Below are 12,646 nucleotides of genomic sequence, written 5' to 3' on the forward strand. Positions count from 1 at the left end.
CCTCCGCCCGCGCCGCGGCCCCGCCGGCGAGCGCCCCCTACCGGGCACGGCGGGCGCGGGGCCTCGGGCTCCCGGTCCTCCCGCAGCGCGCTCCTCCGCCCTCGCGCCGCGCCCCGCTCGCGCTCTCCCGCGGGGCCGGCTCCCGGGGCGGCCCCCGAGCCCCAGCAAGCGCAGCAGCGCGGCGGCTGCGTCCCCTTCGGAGCCCGCGCGATCGGGGGACCCGGTTTCCATCGGAGGTGCTCGGCCCTGGGCGCGTCTGTTGGGGGAAGGAGCAGGTGGCGCCCGGGGAAGCTCGCAGACTCCGGAGGGGGCCCCGCGGGGTGCCGGGGCGCTGGGCAGCTGCGGGCCTGCAGGACCTGCGATTCCTTTTCTTCTGCACGAGTCTCCATTGTTCAGCTGGCGACAACTGAGACAGGGAACGCTCAGCATCCCCGGCCCACCTGCCACTGCCGACCCACCCCACACCCCGCGGGGGGCCGCGGGCTGGGAGGGGGGAGCCGTGAGAGGGATGGGATCGCGGCCCGGGCCCTCCCGCGGCGCGCCGGGGCGTGGTCCGGCTCGCCCTGCCCTTTCTGGGTCACCTCTGCAGGTCAGGACCTCGGGATGAGATGCGGGGGACGCTGTCAGGGAATCCTCGGGCTCTGCTTTGATGAACAGCAGGATGGGGGGGAGGCCGCCTCCTGTGCTGCAGGTGGGAGTGGGGCGTTCAGGTTCTTGGGACCCGCCGTGGGAAAGCCAGTTAGCAACCCCATCAAGTGAGGCGGTCATCTGGCAGGTGGCCCAGTGCTGTGTATGCAGACAGGGAAGGACTCTGCTCCTGGGGCTGGGGGGGCCCCGCCCCAGAGGCCACAGGAGGACTTCCTCTTTGCCAGCACTGCACACTTTGCAGGCCCTGTGGGTGGTGACTCCAGGGGGGCCGCTTGCTTCCCCAGAGCTGCAGGGGAGCAGTCCTGTGTGGGTCTGCACTGGTGCACCCCCCCCCCCCCCCCGGTAGCCCACAGCCTGTCCCTAGTAAAGGGGAGGCTGGACAGGCCGACGGCAGCACTGGGTGACCACCTCCATGGTACTGCTGCTCACTTCGTCCCCCCTTTACGCCTCTGCACAAAACAGAATGTTCTCTAAGGGAAGACAGAGGCTACGGGCGAATGGTACCTTTTGAACGTCAGGCGTTAGGAGGGCAGGGGTGTGGGGTTTAAATTCTGCATCTCGCCTGGAATCATTCTGCCTCGTGTTAAAGGAAATACTACTTCACAGGAGGGGCTGGGGAGCAAGAGTTAAGATGGATGCAGAACCCACAAGCGGTCTTCCGGAGGCTTCCATGTGTGGGCGGTCGCCTGGAGACGTGGCCGGCCTGGCAAGGGTACCATGGAGGACTCGGACGTGCTTCTCCTGATGCACCGTCATCAGCCAGACCAGAGTTCCCCGTCGCCCCCTCCCTGGGCTGTTGCTGGCGGCTCAGTTTGTTTCTTGAAAGGCCTCTCGAGGGCACCAGGAACGCCAGAGTTTTCCTGTCTTTCAAAGGTGCGCTCATTATCTGTCCTGGGTTTATCCACCAAGAATCTGGAGTATTTTTACTTTCTGATTCGTTTACAGCGGCTTTTCTTCCCTTCCGCGGGTCCCCCTAACCTGCTCCTCCGGGAGCGAGACACAGAGAGAGGAAACCAGGGCCCTGGGTGCACTCACCTGCTGCCCCTCATTCTGTGACCTCAGGACTTTCCGCAGGCTCATCCAGGGGACTTCCAGCAAACCGGGTTCCTCCACCGCCCTCCTATCCCGGGTTTAGCCAAGTCTTCTGAAAGGTCACAGGTGTTTTGCAAACACCTGGCTGGCTGTTTGGAAACATTTTGTCATCGCTGAACAAAAACTGCAGGCAACAGAGCCAAGCTGCCTTCCCAGAGAAGGTCCCTGGAGCTGGGCACCCTGGCCCCTCTACTCCCAGCCCGTCCTGAGCTTCCAGCCGTCTGACCAGCCCTGTGTGGGCCGCGGCCACCCCAGCCCTGGGGCGGAGAGTGCAGGCGGAGCAGAGGAAGAGTCTGACCTCGGAATGGCTGTCGTGTCTCCAGCGGGGTTCCTCCTGGCACCCCCATGAATTTGCCATTGATGGGCCTCTGCTCCCAAGTGTCTTTGATTATTGTTTGCATCCTGGGCACATGGAGGCCAAAATTCCTTCCAGAATCCTTGATTTCTTTTCAGATTGCTAGTCTTGCGTGCTTTGCACATGCTATGAGGGAGAAAAAGAAAAAAAAAAACATAGCGTGTGCTCAGTGGCTGTGAGCAAGTGATGGGACGAAGTCTCCACTTAACAGAGTGGAAGAAATGCTCTCAAACTCTGCAAGAATGTACCATCGGGCGTGCGTGTGTGTGTGTGTGTGTGTGTGTGTGTTTTGTATATCATTGCAGATTCAGGAGAAACAGTAAAATCGGATTTCTTTTCCATTCAGAATTTCTTAAGCCTGACTTAGAATTGCAATATCTCTGGAATTCATCTTATTATTTTTAAGTCTTGAGACGGGGAGACCTCGTCAACAGGAAGTGGGTGTCTTTAATATTCACACATTTCTGGCCGGGCACCCGTAGTGCTGAGCAAGAGCAAGTCACAAAGTTCTCGAAATAATAAGTGCAGAGTGGGGTTTGAAGACAGCGTTTATACGCACGAAGGAGTGCACCCAGCCTGTCCCCGGGGGTGTGCTAAACCTGCTCCCTCTGGATTAAAGGTGGGGGGGGACGACAGCGCCCCTTTCGAGATGGCTCTCCCTTTGTCACCTGTAGGAAGACGAGGTGCTCCTCCTTCTGCACACCCTCCTCCTAGATGCCCAAGGCCCTCTGTGTCCTGACGGCTGTTCTGTTGGGTGTTGTGTGGTTTATCGAAGGCATCTGCCCGATGATTTCAGGTATCAGGAAATAAGATGGGCTGCCAGCAGCATCCTCGGGCCTCGGGGCTGGCCCTGGCCGCTCCTGCTGCGTGTGACATTTGTGGAGCTTGACACACGCACGCTGCTTCAGGGAATCACTGCCCCTGGCCTGGGGTTCGGCAGGTGGGGAGAAAGCCCTAACGGTCAGCGGCCAGCCCGGCTCTGACGGTATCGCCTCCTGCGTCCCGCTCCTCCGCGATGCACTTGGTCTGTGCCTACCTCGGTGATGTCCGTGCTCTCGGTCCAGGCCCTCTGCACCCTGGGAGGGGAGGCATCCTGGTCTTAGGGACACTGGGACCGGGGTATGGGCCCTGGGGAGACCTGGAGAGGCAGCCCCCAGACAGGCAGGGTGGAATTCCAACATCCGAGGCACACGCTCGCACACACACACACCCACACCAGCAAAAGCCTCCTCCTCTCCCACCAGCTGGCTCTCGAGTCCAGAGATCTAGGGCTCTGCTTCCCATTTCTGGCTTTGAGGAATCAGGTGGCTAATGGGGTGGCCCGATATTAAAGCAAGGCTGTGGTTGATGCCACACCTAGGGACCCAACAGACCTTCGGATGCCTGTCTCCCTAATGGATGCTCTGCAGACAGTGGTCTCCAGGAAGCTGGCCGTGGGAGGATACCCGGACAGGGCAAGGGAGCACCAGGGGCCTGAAACACAGGCATCAGGACTTACAATTTAAGAAAAGCAACACCCAGAAGCCTGGTGGGGGTGGTCTCAGGGCCTGATTGCACCCCCAGAGTAAACCAGGTGACATCAGTGGGTGGAAGGAACCCGCGCCTGTAAATGCCCCAGTTCCCACCCTGGTACTGGCGATCCCAAGCAACTGGGGAGAAAAGTCCCGAGTCCTCCACGTTGTAGAGCAGAAGCCTCTGGGGTGCTCCGGCCTCGTGCAGACCAGGACTCAGGCCCAGGAGCCCCTGTGTAGTCACGTCCCTTATTCCGGGCTTCGTGCTGGCGATGCACAGAGCACCCCGATTCCTTCTGGGAGTAGCGATGGTGTCCGATGTATCCCCCAGCATCAAGCCTGGAATACTCCTTTTTATGATTATTCAGTCATTTAGAGACCATGTGAGTTCCTACTGTTTGTCAGAACTGTGAACAGGCGTGCGCCCAGACTCCGGCGTGGGCAGTGACCGGCGCGCCGGCAGGGACGGAGTGGGCAGGGAGGGGCGGGTCTGCAGGGAGGGGAGGTCCGGGCACGCGGTGCCCCGAGTCACCCGTCGGGCGTGCACCCAGGCTCCCGAGCGTCTGCCGGGTGCCGCGCATGGTTTGGGAGCGGGAGCACAGCAGGAAGGGAACAGACAAGGTGGCTCCTCTCCAGGGCAGGCGTCTAGTTAAGGAGACAGACAACAGGACATGAGATGACGGGGGATATGCTTTCAGAAGCTGAGCCAGAGGCGAAGAAAGTGTTTCCAGGCGACAGAGCAGAGGGGCTGGGCTGGGGACGGGGCCTGACACAGGGGGCTCCCTCCGGGTCCCCCAAGAGAAGGCAGAGGGTGTGGACACAGGCCAGGAGGGCAGGGGGAGAGGCAGCTGAGGGGGGAAGCAAGAGAGGGGGGATCCGAGCCAGCTCCCGGGCTGGAGAGGCACAGGGGGTGGGATCGCTGACATCATTGGACGTGCCAATGTGCCATGTGGCTTCTCTGGAGGTGCTCGGATGGGGACCGCTGTGTCCTAAGTGGGGAATCTGGGCTCCAGCAGGGGTGAGGCATTGCCAAGCAAGGGTGGTGGCAGGGAAAGAGGCCAGGATGGGGAGAAAAGAGTTTGGGATGTCCCCCTGGCAGTGGCCAGGTCCTGAGCGTGGCTTCCCCACGGGGAAGGAGGGAGTGAGCACGGGGGCGTGAAGGGGTGATGGGGAGGGGGAGGAGGTCCACGGGGCGGCGGGGGGAGGTGGTTTGCCCAGCCTAGGCCCTGCAGCAGATGGAAGACTTCCTCGTCCAGCCCAGGGGCAGCTTCCTGGGGGAGCCATGGGAGGACAGGCAGTGACAAGGAGGCGGGGCACGGGGTCCCTCTGCAGCCACAGGATGGATCCAGACACTTCTGGCAACGCCAGGTGGGCACAAAATCATTAGAAAATGTAAGGTGGGACATTTAGAAAATGCAGAAGTACCTAAAGAGGAAAATAGAAACCACTAGTGATGCTATCGCAGTGAGACAGTTGTCCCCCAGCCCCAGCCCCATCTTTTCATTAAAACAGCGTGGACACCCTTTCCGCCGGCCTTTTGCACCTGCCGCGTAGGGAACTGCCGCATTCAGGGCACCGTCACCGAATCAGGTTTTAGTGGCTGCACCCGATTTACCCCCCTGCTGTCCTCCCCTCCGTGCCGACACCTCGGTCCCTCCGCCCAGGCTCTCCTCTGACATCCCCCGGGAGGAGGCCGGCTGGGAGAGGCTGCGGCTCCCCTGGCTGTGGAGAGGCGGCCAGGGTCACGACGGGTCACCAGCAGCGGGGACCACGCGGCCTGCAGACCCGGGAACCCGCAGGCGCAGGCTTGGGGGCCGTGGGGAGCCGAGCACACCTCATCGCCCGGTTACCAAGGCGACGCGGAGGCCTCTGACTGCCCAGGAGGACGCGCGGCTCCGGGCTCCGCACCGGCCTCTTGCACGCGCAGGGCCTGCCGAGGTGCCTGGTTTCCGTGATTGCGGGATGGTCGTTGTGTTGTTCGTTTAGACAGAAAACACGGAGGCTTACGTCGCGGGGAGGGAAGGACGTCACAGGCATCAAGTAGTAAAAATGACCGTAAGCTGGCGCCCGACCGCGACAGCTCCCAGGTACAGCGTGAGCGGCGGTGAACAGAGTGGGACAAAGCGCAGTGGTGCTGGCAAAGGACAAAGCCCCGCCTGTGCTCGCGTCTCCACCGTGGTCCCTGCGAAGCCAGGAGGGGCACAAACTGGGGTGGGGGAGAAAACAAGACAGCTCGGCCCCAAGCTACTGAGAGTAGCGGCAGCCGAGCGCGGGAGGCATCCGGGTGCCCACCGCAGGCTGTCACAGCCCAGCTCCCGCCGGCCCCGTCCCTGGTCTGGGCTCCCACAGCCCTCAAGTCGGCAGGACGAGTGCAGCAGAGGCTTTTGAGACCCCCCCCCCGCCGCCCCCCTGCCCAGGGCAGGGAAGGCCCACGAGGGGCAACTTTAGAATAATAGGGCAAGTTCAGGAGCGGGGTATTCCAGAGAGGTTGGCAGCAGGGGCATATGGTCTGTGGGGCCGTGGGGTCACGGAGACGCCGAGCCTGCAGCTGGGGGGCTCAGCTGAGCAGGGCAGCCTCCGGGCTGGCAGGCAGCAGGGGTGGGGCATGCGGGCAGTGGACCCTACACAGGAGCATGAAAGGAGGTGCCTTGTGTCGCCTTGGCCTCTGGCCCCCGAACTGACTTCCCCTGACCATGCTTCCCCCCATCTGTCCGCTCGGAGAATGCCTCCCTCCGGGTCCCCCCACCTAAAGCTGGGCCACTCAGGAAAGGTACCCAGACAGGGCCCGCCACACCTCCCCTCTCCCTTCCGGGTCCCTCCACCCCTCCTGGGTGCTCCCCCCAGGCTCCTGGGCCCCAGGCTCGGTGCTGCGACCCTGCTCCTTCCAGGCCTGAGCCGGCGTCCTCCCCGAGGGGTCCCCGGGGATACTCCACAGCATCCCCAGGCCCAGCCACTGTGAGTCCTCGGGTCAGATGCTCTCTCACCCTCTGCCCCCAAAACCAGACGAGGGAAGGGGAAGAAAGGACAAGAACGGAGACGTTCGGGTCCTAGGGGCAGGAGTCTTCTTTGCAGGATTCCTACGGGCTGCAGGATGGGGTTCAGCGGCTCTCAGGACACCTTCCCCCCTGTCAATCAAGAGCCTGCGCCTCCAGAGGGAGGTGTCCAGATGCCCCAGGGCCCGAAGTTTGAAGCGGGCATGGCCAAGCAGGGTCATTCAGGCTCGCTCCACCCCTCCCCATCGGGCTCCAGGTGACGGTGAGGTGGCTCCTGAGGCCCTGTCATGGCAGGAAGGAGCCTCAGACACCTTGGGGGTGGGTGGGTGGGTGGGTGGGGAAAGCGCAAGATGTTGCCTTGGGGGTGGGTGGGTAGGTGGGTGGGGAAAGCACAAGATGTCACCTTGGGGGTGGGTGGGTGGGTGGGGAAGAGCAAGATGTCCCCTAGCAGCGTAAATGCTTTTCTTATTTATTCTGATTGCTCTTTATATACTGAGAATATGAATCCTTTACCTCTTTCTTCCACATATTTTTCTCATGGCTTGTCTCCTGGTTCTCTTCCTGGAGGCCAATGCCGTCTTTTGAGTTGTGTCACCACCACGGTACCCCTGCCCTACAGCGCCCTTGTGTAATGACATTAATTCAGGGGGTTTGGTTGGGCCGCATTCCCTGGGCGTGAATGATGCCACCAAACAGCAAAGGAAAACACCTCTGGCCAGTACCTCAGTAAACGACTAAGCACTTAAGAGCTTATCTTGGGCAGTACAGACGTCACAGGTGCACGCAGAAGCCCGGAACCGCCCTGCACCCAATAAAAGCACAACCACGCCCACGACGGCTCCCGAGGTCACAGCAGTAAAAGGAGACAAGGGCCAAGGGCTGCTCCTCCAGATGCAGGGCACAGACCCCCGCTCGCACTTGGAGATGTGATAAGGGGTGGACTCGGAGCTCGTAAACCCTGTGACGGGGCGCCCGAGCCTCCCAGAAGCTGGCACCGCCTCCCAGAGGCGAGGGCTCCAGAGGCCCAGCTCTGCAGCACCCTCCCTCCAGGCTCCCGCTGCCCCCGCACCCTCCCTCTGCTCCCTCCCAAGGCGGTAAGGACGCCCATGCAGACACTCGGCTACTCCACCCGGTCCCTGGACCCTGTCCGCGGCCAGGATCCCAAGCCCAGACTGGAGGCTGACATTCCAGGGTACCGGAGCGTGGCCCTGTGGGCCCGGGGACAACACGTTCCCTTCTGCAGGGCTGCCGGGGGCTGGGCCTGCGGCGGGGACAGCGGCCAGGTGGGCGTGCAGGTGGCTCCCGGGGCACTTGTGGCCCACGCCGCTGCCCGGAAGGAGGCCTCCCCGGGGACACCCCTCAGGGTGCGGGGGGGATGGGGCGCCCCTTCCACAGCCTGGCGGGAAGGGTCCTCGGGGCAGACAGCACAGCTCAGAGAGGTGACTGGAGGGACGGGCATGGGGACGGGTCGGGAGACAGCTGGAGCATCACCTCACGGAGGCTGACCAGCCCCTGGCCCTGCCGTCTGCAGCCTGGGGACCGGGACCTGGGAGCCCTGGGGGGTCTGAGTCCCAGTCTGAGTGGAGGGCAGGAGACGGAGCCGCGGGGGCCCCTTCACCTGAGCACCCTGCACGCCTTCTTCCCGGGAGCCTCCTGCATCCCTCCAGATGCCCAGCTCCTCAGGAGGTGGCCTTGGATTGTCCCGTCGGGAGCCATCCAGGCCTGCTGCCCAGGTGGGGGCACGGCCAGGGGACAGGGGGCCCCGCGGGGGCCGCCCTGCACACCCACCCCTCCTGCTGCCTCTCCAGGGCCGCTGTACGGTCACCGTGTTGTTCATCTTCAGCCCAACAGGGGACCAGGCCCGGGGCTCAGCCAGGACGGGGAGCACGACGGCCTGCCCCCCGCTGTGTGTTTGCCCTGAGCCCTGCACCCCCACGGAGGGGCCCAGCTGTCACGGAGCAGCATTGGGGAAGGATCCCTGTGTCTCTGATTTGGGGACAATCCCGGCTTCCTGTCATTTTATTATATTCAGGACACATAATTAATTTTCTCCCTTTCAGAGATTCCAGAGAACTTTACAAATCAGAAAAATGCTTGCAAGCCCTGCGGGGCCAATCTGGCTGGCAGGGACACTGGCCAGCGGCCCCTGCACACACTCACGCTCTCCCACACACTGCCGCACTTGTGCTACACACGTGTACACACGTAGTAACGTCCGCACGCCCCCTCCGCCACCCCGTCCTGTGTGGCCCGCCCTGCCTAGCCACCCCGTGTGTCCCCAACCCTGGGACACCATTTGTCACCTCCATTCCCGGCCACCTGGCATCGCTGCAGGCCTCCTGGCCGGTGGGACACAATTTACCACGTGCCCTCAGCTACACCCCGTGTTTACACGCCGGCCACCGTTCACACCGGAGGCTGCTGCACGTGCTTCCTGCTGGGAAGACCTGCGGCCCCGAGGCCGGTTAGGACAAGGCCGGCCAACGTAGGCACCCTCAGCCGACGGGCCTGGCAGGCTGGGTCCCCAGGCTGCGGGAAGGTCCCCGGGCTGGGGCTGGTCGCCCGCAGGGTGGGGTCCTGGCTTTGTGGGGCCGGAAGGACCGGCAGGGGCACGGCAGGCAGGCCCGGGCTCAAGGCAGCCCAGACCCCGTCCGCCGAGGGACGAGGGCGCCCGGAGGGAGATGCTGGACGGCCTGAGCGGGAGGGCCGCACCCAGGGAGCAGGGCTGGGGGGGGGGGCGAGGCTGAGCCCGAACCAGCAAGATGGTCAGAGGCAAGAAGAGGGGCGGGGTGGGGGGGCGCGGTTTGCTCCAGGCCCCTGCCCAGCCGGAGAAGGAGCGTCCACCGGCCGAGTCCCCGGCCCGCTGCGTGCGCGGCCCAGAGCTGACCCTAACAGCCCCGGGACAGGGGCAGCGGCCACGTGGGGCTCGCGGGGGAACCTGCACGTGTTCTCGCATCTGGAGCGCAGGCAGCAGACTGGGGGGGGGCTCCCCTGAAAGGACCGGAGCCAGGGAGCCCGGGCAGGCCCCTGCAGGACACCCCCAGCGTCCCGGCTGCCCTGCCCCTGTGCCCAGGTCCCCGCCGTCGGACACCACCCGCCACCGCCTGACACCAGCGATCCCGAGCCGCCGGCAGCGGCTTCTCCAGGGGTCCTGGGTTCAAGCCCATTTTCCTCAGGGGCGCGCCCGTCTCTGACTTGTCCCTCTCCTGAGCGCCAGGTGGGCCACGGGGGACAGCAGACAGCGGGCTCGTGGGGGGCGGTGATGTCACTGTCCCTGCCCCACGCCCTTTCGCCCTGCCCGAGGGCGTCCTCGGTTCACAGGGTGCTCAGCCTGTCTGAACTCCGGGAGCAAAGTCCCACGGTGCTGGTGGGGGTGGCGGGGTGGGGGGTGTGACCAGGACACGGCTCTTTGGCCGAGGAGGCACCGCGTGGGGGTGTGGTCCGCGCACCTGCCAACAGCCGGTCCCCCTCGCAGCCTCCCTGCTCGCTGGGCTTCCTGGGATCGCCTGCACATAAACCACCCCCACCCGATCCCTTGCCTCAGGGCTGCCTTGGGGCGGGGAGAACCCCAAGTGGGAGGACTTGACTTCACTCCCAGCAGGTGCAGGAGAGCGGGGCAGGGGCCCCACGCCCAGGCCCTTCCTCTCCTCCCCTCGCTAGCTGGGGGAGCCCAGGCCCGGGGAGCCGGGCAGCAGGGGAGCGAGGGTCGGCTCAGAGCAGCTTCCAGAAGGTGGGGCTGGGAGGGCGATGGGGTCCGCTCGGCCGCAGCCTCGTGCTCACGTCTGCTCTGCGGTAGCAAAGGCTCCAGGCGCTGTGAGGCCGTCCTCCGCGGCCCCCCCTCAGAGCCCGTGAAGCCCCCACGTCATCTAGCAGATTAGGTTGGGAGGAAGCGCCGCTGCAGCCCTTGGGGGATTCCATGGGGGAAGAGGTGTGGAATCTACTAGAACACAGCTGGGAGTGCTGTTCCTCGCCTGCAGCTACGACCTCGTGGGACCATCCAGCAGCTTCGTGGGGATCCACCTTCGGGAAACCCCGCATCTTCAGGTACAAGTTTAAATAAAACACAAGTGGCTGAAGAACTTTCTTTGCATAATAAATTCCCCAAAGGATTCCCTGAACCGCTTCTGCTCTCGCTGGGGGCGGGGGGGGCCCTTCCCGGAAATAGGTCAGGGGCAACCAGGAGCCAAGCACGAGGAGAGGACGGGGCCAGCGGATGCCCTCGGGCCAAGCACGAGGTGCTGACATCCATGGATCCATCGAGGGGACTCCGCCGAGGCCAGGGCGACACAGCACCGCCAGGCAGAGCAGGCCCCCCCCCCCCCGCCGCAGCCTCTGCGGGGCGCAAGCAGGAGCAGCCCCCTAGCGCCCCGGGGCTTCGGGGGCTGAGCCCGACCTGCCCACTGTGGTCCTCCTCGAAAAATGGGGGAGCCTCAAGGTGCCACCCCCGCTCCCCCCACGGCACCAGAGGGCAGGGAAGATCGCATAGGGGGGGGGGTATTGCTATGTAAGCTGTAACATCTACGTGAACGCATCCTGGGGCCTGGGGTGGCCTCACAAAGCACAGCGGGTGTTGGGGCGTCCCCGTCCTGGAGGCTGGCATGGGGGTCCAGGCCTGGGCAGGGCGGCTCCCCCCAAGGCCGCTCTCTGTCCTGTCCATGTGTCCTCCCGTGCTCCCCTGTGACCGTGTCTGGGTCCTTGCCCCCACCCTCACCACCTGACTCCCGCCCCGTCCCCGTCCCCGTCCCCGTGTGAAGGCCCCATCCCCAAATCCACCCCGTCCTCGGGGGTCAGGGCTTCCGTGTGGGAATCTGGGAAAGACGCAGAGCCCGTGCCAACACCAAGGAATGGGGGAGGGGACTTCAGGAGGACAGCTTCTGGACACTTCCTCTCGTGTGGCCCTTAAAGTTGTGTCGGATCTTGTTTTACGGGAAGGGGGAGGGAAATCGAGATGCACCCCGGGGCTGAGCACAGGAGACACCCCACCAGGCCGCCTGCTCAGCAGCTCTGCCCCGCGCCCCTCGGGGTGCAGTCACCGTGGGTGCCGAGCCCCTGCTGCCTGTTGGCTGGGGGTTTGTGTCCGGCGGCCCGTGGGCTGTGGGCGGGTCAGTGCCTCACCCCTGCCAGGGGTCCCGGCCATGGGGGTCTCCCCCAGGGAGTCCGGTCTCTGTTTCCAGAGCTGTCCCTTCTGCAATAGCTTAAAAAATAAATGAATGTGAGGGGCGCCTGGGGGGCACATTTGGCTCAGGGCGTGACCCCGGGGTCCCGGGATGGAGCCCCACATCGGGCTCCCTGCAGGGAGCCTGCTTTCTCCTCTGCCTGTGTCTCTGCCTCTCTCTCTGCGTCTCATGAATAAATAAATAAAGCCTTTTAAAAAAAATGAATGTGAATGCGAATGAGCCAGCATACGGACGGAAGACGGGGCGAGGACAGGCCCTGCCCGCGGGGACCAGCGTGGCTGGAGCCCAGGTGGGCTGAAGGGCAGCCAGGAGGACGATTTCGTGCAGAGCACTGCGGTGGCAGGTCTGGGGGGCACTCGGCACCCGGCATCCTCCTGACCCTCCTCCCCCCACCCCCAGACCTGCTCCTTCCACACACAGCTGAGAAGGGCTCCCAGTCCCACTCTGCAGAGACGTGGGGCCAGAGGGGGTGAGGGGCTGTGTGTGTGCTGCATTTCCAGAAAGTTCTTCCCAAGTGTGGAGCGATATGTGAACCTGGAGATTCACTGTGGTTCTATCAGTTTTCTCATTGATTAGCAAGGAGTCGGGGGCTGATGTTGAAGGTGCTCAGCTCCCGCAGAAGCTACTGGGCCCACCCCCTCTGCCCGCGCTGTGCCCGCCACCAACCCGAGACACGGCCTGAGTCAAATCAGCCTGGGGGTGGCACAAAATGTCCTTCTCAGCATAGCCATCCCATAGGGGGGCGGCACAGGCCGAGGTCTCCAGGCCCGGACCTCACTGTGGTCAGGGGCATGGCGCTGGGGAAGAGCCCAGGGTGGCCCAGGGCGGCCCAGTGTGGCCTAGAGTGACCCAATGTGACTCACAGTGACC

General features: G+C 63.9%; 1 long non-coding RNA gene across 2 annotated transcripts; it reads left to right on the plus strand.

Annotated features, from left to right (window-relative positions):
• Window positions 1-110: 110 nt before the first annotated feature.
• Window positions 111-2,443, plus strand: LOC111093457. 2 transcript variants are annotated; one of them, XR_005382452.1, is made up of 2 exons: window positions 111-236; window positions 1,255-2,443. It is a non-coding gene; the product is annotated as an uncharacterized LOC111093457 (long non-coding RNA). The 2 variants fall into 2 exon arrangements; XR_005382453.1 differs by lacking the exon at window positions 111-236 and adding an exon at window positions 248-589.
• Window positions 2,444-12,646: the final 10,203 nt, after the last annotated feature.

This window comes from Canis lupus, chromosome 31 (assembly GCF_011100685.1).
Source record: "Canis lupus familiaris isolate Mischka breed German Shepherd chromosome 31, alternate assembly UU_Cfam_GSD_1.0, whole genome shotgun sequence".
Taxonomy (NCBI): Eukaryota; Metazoa; Chordata; class Mammalia; order Carnivora; family Canidae; genus Canis; species Canis lupus.